Raw genomic sequence first — 13,272 nt, forward strand, 5'->3', positions numbered from 1 at the left:
CCCTAGTTTCTTGCTCTTCCTTCGTGTCTCCATCACAAGACCATTCCCTCTTTCTGGGTGTCAAGGCTACCGTTGCCTCTTCAGTCATCCCCCCATCCTCCTCTGCTTTTACGGTAAATCAAGCTAATCTCAGCTCCTGCCCAGCCTCTTGGATACAGACACATGGCCAAGGAGCTTGCACAAGGCTCCTCTCACTACCGGATGTCCCAGACTGATTTCTTCATGTAGCAGCACCTGGCAGGATCTTGTTCTAGATGCTGGGGGATGCAGGAATAAATGACTACCTGGGGTTGGGGTGGGTGGGTAGATGGTGGCCAGGTGCTGGGGATGAGGAATAAATGACTACTTGGGGTTGGGGGAGGGTGGTAGGTGCTGGAGATGCAGGAATATATGACTACCTGCAGCTGGGGGGGGGGGGTGTGGTGGGTGGTGGCCAGGCTCTGGGAATGCAGGAATAAATGACTACCTGGGGCTGGGGGGTGGGTGGTGGCCAGGTGCTGGGGATGCAGGAATATATGACTACCTCCAGGGGGAGGGGGTGGAAACAATAGCTAACAAATGGATACCATGTGGTAATGGAAAGTACTGGAGTCAAGAGAGTAGGAAGGTGTACTCTTATTTGTGGGATAAGAAAAGGCCCCATTTTGGAAGCTGTCACTTGGGTAGAGACCTGGAAGAGGAGACTCAGTGTGGGGGTGGGGTGGGCAGGAGTTCCAGGATGAGGGAAGATCAAGCAAGGCCAAGGCAGGAGGCTGCAGTGATGGTACCAGAAACCTGAGGAGCAACCCAGAGAGGTTGCTGGAGGGCAGGGCCTAGGAGGCAGCAGATGCCCGGTACTCGCCGAGGAACTGGTTTTACAGCTAGTAGCAGAGCACCTGAGTTTTGAGAGAGTGACATGCTCCAACTTACCCAAAGGCCTTTCCTGACTGTGACTCTGGCAACTCTCGTTACCTTTAAAAAATTATTCTTTAAATACAGCTTAAATTCAATATTAATTTTCTGTTGAGATTTTTATACTTTGTTGTTTTGTTGGTTTTGTTTTGAGAGAAATTCTCACTGTGTGGCCCAGGCTGGTCTTGAACTTGAATCCTGCTTCACCCTGCAGCACTGTGCTGGCCCAATACCTTAATTCTTAAGGTGCTGGTTAGCAATCACTGACTGTCTATTGTTCTAAAATGAAATTTCCAAATGCAGAAAATAATGCAATATTTAAAATTGATTAGAATCCAAGTAACAGAGGTCTTAAGGTAAAATTGGCCATAGCTTGCCAGCCAGGATTCTTCTATTTCCCAGGCTGCAGCAGGTGTGCCTATGGTTTCTGATGATGTACTGAGGGCAAACATCACACCATCACTATCATTTTATAGAAGGAGTGGCGAGCCTTGCAAGCTGACCAGGTCTGGGCCATATGTGCTCCAAAGCCCTGTGAACAGGCAGGTAGGTGCAGAAGTTCGAGTCCCAGAGTAGACAGAGCTAGTACCCAGCTCGAAGACCTCACCTCTGTTTCCTGTTTCACCACCTAACTCTGAGAAGTGCACAATTGTGTTCCTATTTGACAGGGCATTTATTTTATATCAATTGCAAAGGAAATCAATGATTTCTTTGAGGCTCCTTCCCAAAGGTATACATTCTAATAATTAATACTTTAATTAATCACTAGAATTATTCACCTGGTGTGTGTGTGGTGGGGTGGGGTGGGAGGGTTGGGAAGTTTAGACCTGTGAATCCTTCAGAGAAACTGGTTATTCCTGAAACTTTAAAAATATCCCAGCACATATAAAGAAAATAGCACACCCAGGCATTATCTGTCTAAAGAACTGTTTATCCACGGCCCAGGCTGGAATGTTAATGTTGCCTAATAACAAAGGAACGTGTTCCATCCTGAGACCTTACTTTGAGCATCCAGCTGGGGAGAGCAAGCTCCTCGCCAAAGCACAAGGCACAGGGATACCGCCCGGAACCCTTACCGCAAACCTGGATGCTAGGAAGAGGCAAAAGACTGCCTGTTCTTCATTTTTGAGTTCCTGCCACAAGGATCCTGGGTTCCTGACTGTACGAGGAAACAGAGACTTGAGAAAGATGAAGACAAATTCCACCCTGGGGCATCTGCACGTGGGACTCCACTTAATGGGAGGAAATGGATCTGGAATTCAGGACAAGGATTGTCGTGGAGGTGGGGAGGGGGCAGCTAACACAGAAAAACAGACCTCCAGGAGAGAGGGGCCCTGGGAGATTTGTGAGTCCAGGCTGAGCTGAGAGGCTTGCAGAGGAGGAGGAAAACCGTGGTGTGGTTACTGGTCTCAGCGGGGTCCTCTCCTGTGTTAACATCCCATTCAAAGGGCAGCATCCTAGGGAAACCCTGCCTGGGGCTCCAGCTTCTGCCTTTTGAAGCGACAACGGAAGCTGTCTGGTAGATGTGGTAACAATGATGGAAACATACGTCCCACAACTAAGCTAAAACTCAACTGGTGGACAGGCCTCTAGGAAACAGTGGTGAGGAAGGTTACAGGTATTCCAGAAATGGGTTGTCTTTGTAACTCCCTGTGAACAGATAAGGTCCTCACAAGTCCAGCTTCGATGGACTCCCCTGAGAACCACCAAGGAACACATTGAACCTAAGCTGTACAAAACCCTAGGTAGTGTGGAGCACAGGCTTCCGACTGCCCCAAGCGGCAGACAAGCCCCTCCTCCCATCAGCCACACTCCGTTTCCAGCTGCACGCCAGACCGACCAGAGCCAAACTGGAGCACTCCCTGGGGACAAGCAGGAATGCAAACCAGAGCGGAACCGAGCTCCGGGAAGCTTCTTACCCGAGCGAGTTTTTATGAGGCTGACAAAGGACTCGGAACGACGAAGGCCGACTGGAGCACGGCCCCTTCTGGAAATCGCCGCGGTTGAATGAAGTGCTCCGGTTAATTAGAATTTCCTTTTGGAGGGAAGAGAACACCGTTCAACAAAGCTATTCTCTGGATATTGGGAGAGAAACCCAGTGATTTTTTTAAGGTTCGAAGAAAAGTAATAAAACTCATTTATGGTCTGAGTTCTTAAAACCTCAGCTTCTCTTTATGTATTCATAGGCTCTGTTCTTCCTTTCCTCCTCCACCTCTCCCCTCCTCTCTCCTCCCTCTCCCCCTCTTCTTCTCACCCCTCCGCCTTCTCCTCCTCCTCCATCGAATAAAGTCTCATATTGTGGTCCAGGCTGGTCTTGAACTTAAGGTAATCCTCCTGCCTCTACCTCCAGAGTGCTGGGATTTCATGTGTCATATTACCATGTCCAGTTTAAGGCTCGGTTCTTACAACATGGTGAGTGCTGTAAAAGGTGAGAGAGGATGAAGCTCTGCTTCCTGCTCCTAAACCCTAAGCACCTGTTCACACTGTCAATAAGAGAGGCTTCAATCCGGAGCCAGATATGAGTGACCATGGCCCAGGAACACACTCCAAACATATTCCAATGTAGAAACAGTTTCATAAAGCTTTTATTGTCATAGAACAAAAAGTCATAGCCAAGGCTCTTTTCAGGTATATTTATGGCAGTTTTGGGCCAGAGTGTCAGAGCAAAGCAGGACATTTCAGATGCTTTCTGATGACATTCTAAGCTTTGGGTCGGTGAACACCAGTGGTCTAAGTTAATACTAAGCTTTGGGTTGGTGAACACCAGTGGTCTAAGTTAATACTAAGCTTTGGGTTGGTAAACACCAGTGGTCTAAGCTAATATGTTCCAAAAGGACAGTCACAAGGTTAGAATAGACCAGAAGAGGAGATCGGTGAATGGGTAGTGTAAGTAAAGATCCCTCTGGACCTGCAGCGTTCCAGCCCTCCACCATCACCGTGCCCTCAATGCCTTGTCTGTGTGTTGTTTTAGCTGTGCTAGCTGGAGTTTTCCAGACCCAGGCTGCAAAGCTTGTTTCATGGACCTTAAAGACCTTATGCAAGAGAGCAATCACCATAGACTATCACTGAACCCTAGAAAGATGCCTTAGCTTCTGGCATACTGAGGATGCCAGGGTGATGGTATTCGTGCCAACGATGAACTCTGCTGCCAAAATGGCTGGGTGAGTAAACCCAACTTTCTGGAAGAATCTTGGAGGCCACTCTCCTTTGGTATCAAAGAAAATCCCTTTGGAGCTAGAAACTTCTGGGAGGTCCTGGTGGGCAGGAAAAGAACCCATGGCCCTGCACAAGAGGCCTCTTGCTGAATGATAGATAGCAACTGAATGTGTCTTCACAGGCAGGCACAGCAGGGTGACACTCAGCTCTGGGTTGCCAAGCAGCTCGTTCCCCATTGGCACAGCAGAGAGGACATTTTAAATCCTTGCACAGAGGCATTTTCTGTGTGGTGCTGGCAGGTGGGAGTGGTGGGCTGGCGATTATCTTCAGAACCCAGGATTGGTATGTACTTGGCAGATGTTTCCATAAACTAAACGAACTAATTTCAGTTCCTAGCCTGCCATGAGTTTGTCCTGCAACATTAGGCAAGTGATTCGGCTTGTACCCTGGCTTTTCCACCTGCCCAGTAGTCATGGGCCCTGAGAGAAGGCCTGCGTGAAGGTTCTGAAGAATTTAGAGTTGCCTCTGCTTCGTTTGTTCTAAATTATGGGCAGACGTCAAACCGTCAGTGTGAAAATGGCACTGTTATCTTCAGTGTCTTTCTTCTGACCAAAAACCTTCTCTAGCTTGACACAGTGGCTCATGCCTGCAATCCTAGTACTCTTGGAGGCTGAGGCTTAGAGTTCAAAGCCAGCCTGAGCTACACAGTGAGACCCTGTCTTAATTTCTTTCCCTGTTGCTATGATAAACTATCATGCTAAAAGCAACTCAAGGGAGGAAGGATTTACCTTAGCTCACAGTTCAACGACATAGTTCTTGATGACTGAGAAGTCAAGACAGCAGCCAGTCACGTGGTGTCCCCAGTCAGGAAGCAGAGAGCAAGGAAAGCAGCTGCAAAGTCTTGACAGATTGAGTAGAAACCAGTCAAGGATCTGTAACATTCCCCCTCCAGCCAGGGAATGGCGGCACTCACACCGGGCAGGTCTTCCCACATCAGTGTAATCAAAGGAGTCCCACACATGCCTGTCTCCCAGGTGATTACAGATTTTATCAAGCAGACAATTAACATTAACCATCACAGACACTATTTCGAAAAATTCCAAGCCAAAAGTTTCTCTAGCTTGTGAAAACAGTTTCTTCATAAGTCAAAGCTAATTTTGTTATAATATTTTAAATTTTTGAATCAATTGAGTTGATTTCTAAGGATTAATTGAGGATTAAAATTTTTTGTTCTCCATTTTAAATAAGATGGCTTTTCTATGCTGCTCCACAACAATTCATTTTACTTGATAACACAGTAACCTTTATTTCTAGTTTTAATTCTAAATTCTGATAACTACAGCTTTACCCACAACTGCCAGAATGCTTTTGCACTACCAAGCCCTGTGATTTTATCTTACGTTTACATTTAATCTTCATAACAACTCAATAAGGACTATATTATTCCTTTTCTACATATGTAAAAACAGACATTAACCCAGCTAGGACTTAACAGAACCATCCTTTTCCAAATCTGCCCTTCCCAATCCTTCCCTTTTTATTCTGTCAATGGACTGACTTGAAAACAGACTTATGAGGCCCGAGAGGCGGCGGCGGCTCAGTGGGTGGAGGCACTTGAGTCTGACCCCTGGTGCCACAGAAAGATGGGCAGAGAGCACCGGTTCTGCCAAGTTACCCTCCAACTCCGTGCATTCCTTGTGGTAAGTGTGCCCTCACAACCCAATTAAATCATCATCGTGGTAACAGCAACAATGATTTAAAGAGAACTTTTTTAGATTTATTTTTATGTGCACGTGTGTATACACACGTGTGTATGGATACCTGTGGAGTCTGGAAGAGGGTTTGGGATCTTCTGGAGCTGGAGTTACAGGTGGTTGTGATTACCATAGGTCTTGGGATCTTGGGTCCTCTGCAAGAACAGCAAGTGCTCTTAACCCCTGAGCCATCTCTCCAGCCCCACAGCAAACAGACTTATGAAGCAAGAATCATTCACAAACTCGGGTATGTATTCATGAAGGTCAGAACTATTTGTTGTTTTCCTTTTTAAAAGTTTTTTAAAATTTTATATAAACGTGCATTTTGCCTGCCTGTAGGCCAGTGAGCCACATGCATGCAGTGCCCTTGGAGGCCACAAGAGGGTGTTGGAGCTCTTAGAACTGGAATTATGAACACTTGGGAGCCCCACTGTGGGTGCTGGGAACACAGGGCCTCTACAGGAACAGTCAGTGCTCCTAACCACTGAACTATCTCTTTATCCCCCAAACCTTTTTGAGAGTTTTAGTCTTGGCCAGACTAAAACTTGTAGCAATCCACCTGCATCTTCTGAGTGCTGGAATTATGGGCATGTAATCACCATGTAAGGTTCTAATTAGTTTAGAATAAGAACCCCGTATTTCAGTCCAGCACAACATGAAGCCTGGGGTGGGAGTCCTGATGATAATCCCAGCTCTTGGGTATTGGAGGTAGGGGAATCAGATGTTCAAAGGCACCCTCAGCTACAAAGATTTGTAGCAGACAACCTAGGCTGTATGAGACCCTACCTAAAAACATATATATGAAAAGTTGAAGAGGAATGTTTAACATTTATAAATAAAATTTCAATTGCTTATTATAATAAAAAAAAAAAAAAAGAACTTCCCACAATGATAGTCAGTCCTCCAGAAATCACTATTGCATCTGCCTCGGACGACCCCACTTAATATTCTTCATTATTTGGTACAAACTGAATCAGATGAGCAGTAGACACACAAGCTCCTGACATTCTCTAAGCCAAATAGCAGTCCTCATAACACTAAACTAAAGCAGAAAAGATTATTACAGAACAGTGCTTGTCATGTAAAGATAATTCTTAAAGTATTTTAAATGTAAGCCAGGCATAATGGCACATACCTCTAACCCCTGCACTTGCAAGGCTGAGGCAGGAGGATTCACTCTGAGGCCAATCTGGGCTACCCAGTGAGTTCAAGACCAAACTGGGCTGCATTTAAAATGTCTTTTAAAGATAATTCCCATTGTCAGGCACCAAAAGTCCCTGCATCAGCTATTGCCTCATACAATCTGCTGATTGCACTTGGGCATGGAAAACCTGTTCTGTGGCTACTGTGGGGCCTTGGCTGATTCCTCCACAGGTGTTGTCTTGTACCTAAGAATGAGAACTGTCTAGTATCACCACACTGGCTAGAGGCAAAACTCTTGAGAAACAAGTCGACTTTGGCTTGCAACCACCTACACATATAATTAGTCTCCAACAGCACAATGGGAGCTTCCATAGTAGTGGCGCCACTCTAGCACAGTGAGAGAAATCTTACACTTAGCTTGCAGGCCAAAATAGTCAACGACAGCTCAAAGAATCAAGTTTGTTTTAAATAACTTTGCAGCAGAAGCTGACTTCACACATCTTCCTCAGGATTTGGCATATGGGCAACATGACACTAACCCTACAATTAGAAAACACAGTGTGTGAAATCAGAAAAGCTGAAGGAGTTCTGAACTAGGAATCAAAGAAATATGCAGACCCAGTCAGTTGTTCAGGAATGAATCACTTGGAGTCAGCCAGTATCAGCAAGAATCATCGAACCAACGTCATTTCCCTTGTTTTCAGAGACTGGTCAGTGTCATCCAGGAAGACATAAAAACAGAGCTGCATGGTCAGCTAACATGTAGGGCTTTGCTAAATGGTAGAGTGGGGAATCAGCTAGGGTTGTGGAGAGGACGCCATATAGAGGATCCCCACAGGGACTGTCTCAACCAATTCGCAGATTTTACCCAACTTGCAAGCTTTCGTTATATGTACCATTTTTATCTGGGTTAAATAAATATTATAAAATTCTTTGATGCTTTGCTTAAGGTTAAATTGTCTCAACTTTGAAAAACACTAAAGGCCCAACAGAAAAGAACCTCCAATCCCAGTGCAAACTTCAGCACTGGACCTAGATTTCTCCTTACTCAAAAGTGGTTGTGATGTGTCTTAGTTACTTTTCTATTACCGTGATAAGACACTGTGACTAAGGCAACTTAGAGAAGAAGGTTTATTTGGAATTGACAGTTTTAGAGGATCAGAGTACATGGCCATTGTGATGGGAGCATGGCAGCCAGAAAACAGGGATGGCACTGACAGTAACTGAGAACTCATCTCTCTACTCACAAAATGAGCAGAGAGGGCCAAATGGGGATGGTGTGGGCTTTGGAAACCTCAAAGCCCACCTCCAGAGATATGCCTCCTTCCACAAAGCCACACCCCCTAGTCCTTCCCAAACAGTCCCACCAACTGAGGACCAAGTATTCAAACATTTGAGACTCTGGAGGCCATTTTTATTCAAGCCACCATACGATAGCTAATCATTGTCCTTTAGCCCCTGGGCATGTCTGTAAGGGTACCTGAATGTGGGAGGTAGTATTTTATAGGCTATGACCCACAGTGAGGAAAAAGGGAAAAAAATCAAAAGGCCAGCTGAGCGTGGGCATTCATCTCTCTCTCTTTCCTAACTACACACAGTGTAACCAGCCATGTCCTGCTCCTGCCCCCAGGTCTTCCCACCATGATAAACTAGATTCCCAGATGCTGAGCCCAAAGAAACCCTTCCATCCTTAAGGTACCGTTTTCAGGGATTTGGTCCCACCAGTATACATGGTTAAAGTCTACACAATCATGTATTCAGTTCATTGACCCCAACCCCAACGTTATAATCCTTTATATGTGCACCAGAAGACAGGCACACTGGATGAACCTAAACAAATAAAGCAATACAATAAAACAATACAATGGGTTGAGTTTGCATAGGGAAGTAGACCATGCTGACTTTCAAGTGAGGATTGTTAAAATGAGCACCTCCACTTGAATGACACTTGTGCGATGATCAAGGCTTCAATGAGGTCCAAATTGTGACTCCAAATTCTTCACTAGGAAGAAGTGTTGTTACAGTGTTAATCCCTTTAATTACTTCACTGTCAATACTCGCCCAATAAAGGCCATGGTACTTTCGATGATCGTAAGTTCCCATAACTGAAAGTTCACCCGTAGGCATCACAGGCACAATCTAAAAGGAATCCTGAGTGTCCTGTTTGGAAAGCTGTCTAAGCTGGTCTATCCAGCATTCACTGTTGGGAGAAAACTATGTGTCAGGAATGGAATCAGGTCTTAAGTCGTGAAGAGCAGCAGATGTTCTTGAGTTGAGGACTGATATGATTCAGTAGACTTTTTAAAAGATCAAGTGTTTTGCAGTGCTATCTAGAATGTTTTGGAAAGAGAGACAGCAGCTACAGAAACTAATAGAGAAGAGTGTGAGGGCTTCTTTATGTGTTGTGGCATTGGAAAGGAAAGGGTGGAAGACAGTGATATTTTAAGACTGAACAGAAGGGAATTGAGACGGTTTCAGGGCCAAAGTGTGAGAGAAGGGAAGGAAAACGGAAAGGGGGCTCATCGCAGGTTAGCCTTGGAGTGGGTGTGGGATGCCTTCCTGATGATCGCTCATCTGCTTATGTGATATTCCCCCCTCACAGTGCCTACTAAGATTTCATTAGATAAGGCTTGCTAGAAACTGGCAATCTTTTAATTAACACACTTACCTCCTGCTAATTGTGACTAGCAGGGTATAACATCTATTACGGAAAGCTGAGGTTTGGGCATGTCTTTAATACTTCACTTTCCTAGACAATGTTGTCTACATCTGTATAGCTACTACATGTAAATGCCACCTACATTGGCAAGTGACAGGAGATAGGGGCCTACTCCTGTCTCACACAGTGCTGAGTTAATCAATGTCTGCCACAATCTCTGGTGGCTCTCTGAGCTCTGGGGACTGAAGTCTCTTAACTACATTTTCATACACCAGACTGCAGCACTGGGCACCACAGCACTCAGCCATCAGACTTACAGTCACACGTCCCTGTGAAATCACAGTCATTCTGCAATGCCAAGCAGATCTGTTGTGGACGATGGAAGGCCTTTCCAATTCTCCAGGCATCTCATTCATTGTACATTCCATGGAATAAGCAAGTGGTGATAGGAGAGCCGGATGTTGTTTGTCTGATGTTTAGATGAGATCACATATTTGAGATTCAAACGGAAAGAGCATCCCTGCACTCACTGCGCGTGTATCAAAGCCCTAACTGCTTTCACTTGAAATTGTAAAACTCAGTGAAGAAGCCCAAACCTTCTGCTTACACATTTCCCATCCTAACTACCTTTAGCGCTACACTGAGAGCGAGCGACTCTCTCACTGGAGGGTTCTACAGCACACGGCATATGGGAGGTGTCCCGGCCTGACAGGGCAGAGGAAGGCTCATAGCACGCTGGTGACAGTACAACATAATGGTGATGTCACCAGATGTCACTAAAGCAGGCAACAGGACTGTCAGCAACATGGCCTCGGGACCATTCTAGGAACTCTCAATTTCTTAAAGAGAATTTTCTTTTCTTGCAATTTAGTGTTCTGTCTTAGAAAATCTGGCACAAACCAAACAGTAAACTAATCACATTACTGAGGTTCCTAGCTACATGGGATCTTGTCTTGACCAGATATGATGCTTGAAGTGAGGGGGTTACCTGCCTGTGCTTCTGCACAGTAGCTTCAGAGTGAATGTGTGCGTCAAACAAAAGAGAAGCCAGCCATTACTCAAGAACAGCCCTTGCCTCCGCATAGTCTCTCTTTGTAAGCTTGGTCTGAGAGAAGAAACTAGAGAAAGCTGAAGTCACCCTCTTTTCATTAGAAGCAACAAGCAAGCAGAGGCAGCCAGAATATCATGGGAAATTACAAAGACAAAACACATTGGTAAAATACTGAGGAAAACAAAAAGAAGAAATGTAATCACTGTAGCCATTGTAGTTTCCCAAATATTAGCTATTTGTCTAGAGATGGCTAGTTTGTTTGTGGCATGACTTCTGGAAAAAAGAAGAGCATTCGAGCCAGGCATAGTAAGTAGCTCACATCTCTAATCCCAGCACTCAAAGTCGAAGGCAGGAGGATTGGCATTTCCTGAGTTCTAGGGTAGCCTAGGCTACAGAATGAGAAACTGAAAAAAAAAGAAAGAAAGAAAAAGAAAAAGGAAAAGGAAAAGTCACAAGAGGCTGAAAGACGCTATGCAGTGTGAGAACCTGAGTCTGAATATCCAGAACACACATAATGCTGCACGCAAAACCACATTTGCAAAACCAGTATTTCTGTGGCTAGATGGAGGAGGAGACAGATTTCCTGGAAGGTCGCAGGTCGCAGGGCTGGTGTCTGCAGTGCCGCACAACAGAGAGCCTATCTCAGGAAAAGTGGACAGTGAGCATCAGTAGCTGAGGTTTTCTCTCATCTCCATGTTGTGTGTTGTGGTACCCTGTGCCTGCCTCATACACACAAAAGAATCAGAGACTTACCAATAAACTCAATTAACTAGCCTGAGTCTAAGAATTTTGACATAAAATCTCCTGTGTGGCCCAGAGGTCTACCTTTTCAATGCCTCCTTCTTCTGGTGAGATGCAATTCTCATTCTATGGTGAGAGCAGTCCTCATCCTATGATCTGATATGCCTAAAGATCCCAGGCTCTAAGCTTCAGAAAAAAAAAAAGTAAGTAGCAAAAATATCAAACGTACATTTTGTCATTTTCCTTCCTGATTCTATTTATGCGTTCCCTACTGTGAAGCATTCGCCAACAGTTCACAGAAAGAATTATTTCATAAATAGAAGTGTAATTTAATCTTTATGCAACTCATTCTGCAATGAGTGAAATAAAAATTATACTTTTTATTTCAAATAAAATAAGGCTTAAACACGACTCTGCATTCAATCTGAGAAAAATAATTAACTTACACTCACTAAGCAAAATGAAGTTTCCATAAATAATAAACTTTTAAAAACCCATGATTTATCATATGAAGGGTTTGAGAGATCAAATGTTTCTAGTTGTAAGAACCATGTTTCCTTCGTATGAACCCATGAACACCAGCACACGGAGGGAGAGTGGGTCAAGGGTGCTGCTGATCTAACCAGGGGCTCAGTTCTCCAAACTTGTCTGGAATTTAGGTGGCATACATCTTTAACCCCAATGTCTGGGAGGCTGAGACAAGAGAATTGTGAGTGCCAGGCCAGACACAGGCTATACAGCAAAACATACCCCACCCCCACCCAAAGGAGGGCAGACTTTAGGCTCTCACTGTGTCTTTGGGCAGCTCCTCTGCTCCTTTCTATTTTCAGAAAACAACATTTTATTAAGGTGATGCTGGCCTTCCCCAGGAACAGAAGCCAGGAGCCAGGGCTCCCGTCAGTCTAATGCTTCTGGTGCCATGAGATGGTCTGAGTCCAAGTGAAAGTGCGGCTTCATTCCCTCAGCCCTAAAGCTCTGGAATCCAACTACCTCACGATTCATGTTCCAAAGCTCACCACCATTCCGCTTCAGCATGTAATCTGTTTCCAATTTGAGTTTACAAGACGTGTAAAGTCTTTGCTGGCTGTGTTTATTAAGGGAAGAGCAAAGACCTGCTTTGCTTTTTAAGTCTTTTACATCTGCAAGGGACACTATGACATTTCAGATGACAGTGTCTCTCCATCCAAGAATTCAGTATGGGAAAAATGCCTTTGTTTCCAAACATTGCTTCCCTGAAGCCTAAATATTTCCCCAATTATAAGATCTCTGCAGTCATGCTCATATTTAAGAGCAGTCTTCAGCACACTGTTCTTCATGGCTGCCCGGCTGCTTTGCTTTCTTCCCACAAAGTCACTTTCCAGGCAGGGATGACTTCAGCAGTTAGAAAGTAGTAGATGATGGTCATCTTCCTGAACACACCTTTTAGAGAGGGTGGCTTCCAGTGTGTGGTGTTTTCTGATGAACACATCAGGTTGGCAAGAAAGAAACAGGGTGGGTACCCTTAAATGATAGGCTCTATGCCACAGTGAAGATGATGGACAAACTTTGTGTCAAGGACTGCCAAATGACTGGGACAGCAGCTTGCAGAACACCATGTGTGATGCTTCATACAATTCATACAGACTTATAACTATTCACATCTGTAGTGTGTTAGTTACTGTGCACAGCAAGAGTGCAGAATAAACAAACTAAATTTCTGATGGCAGCAGGTACTTTTGGAGAACCAAACTAACTGGGTGCCAAGGAGACACTGAGAAGTGCCTCTGGAGAAGGGAAGATGGGAACAGGAGGGTCCAAGGAGGCTTCAGTAGTTTTTTTTTTTTTTTTTTTTAAGATTTACTTATTTATCATGTATACAGTGTTCTGCCTGCATGTAT

This window comes from Peromyscus californicus, unplaced genomic scaffold (genome assembly GCF_007827085.1).
Source record: "Peromyscus californicus insignis strain IS unplaced genomic scaffold, ASM782708v3 Scaffold_12__1_contigs__length_115047231, whole genome shotgun sequence".
NCBI classification, from domain to species: Eukaryota; Metazoa; Chordata; class Mammalia; order Rodentia; family Cricetidae; genus Peromyscus; species Peromyscus californicus.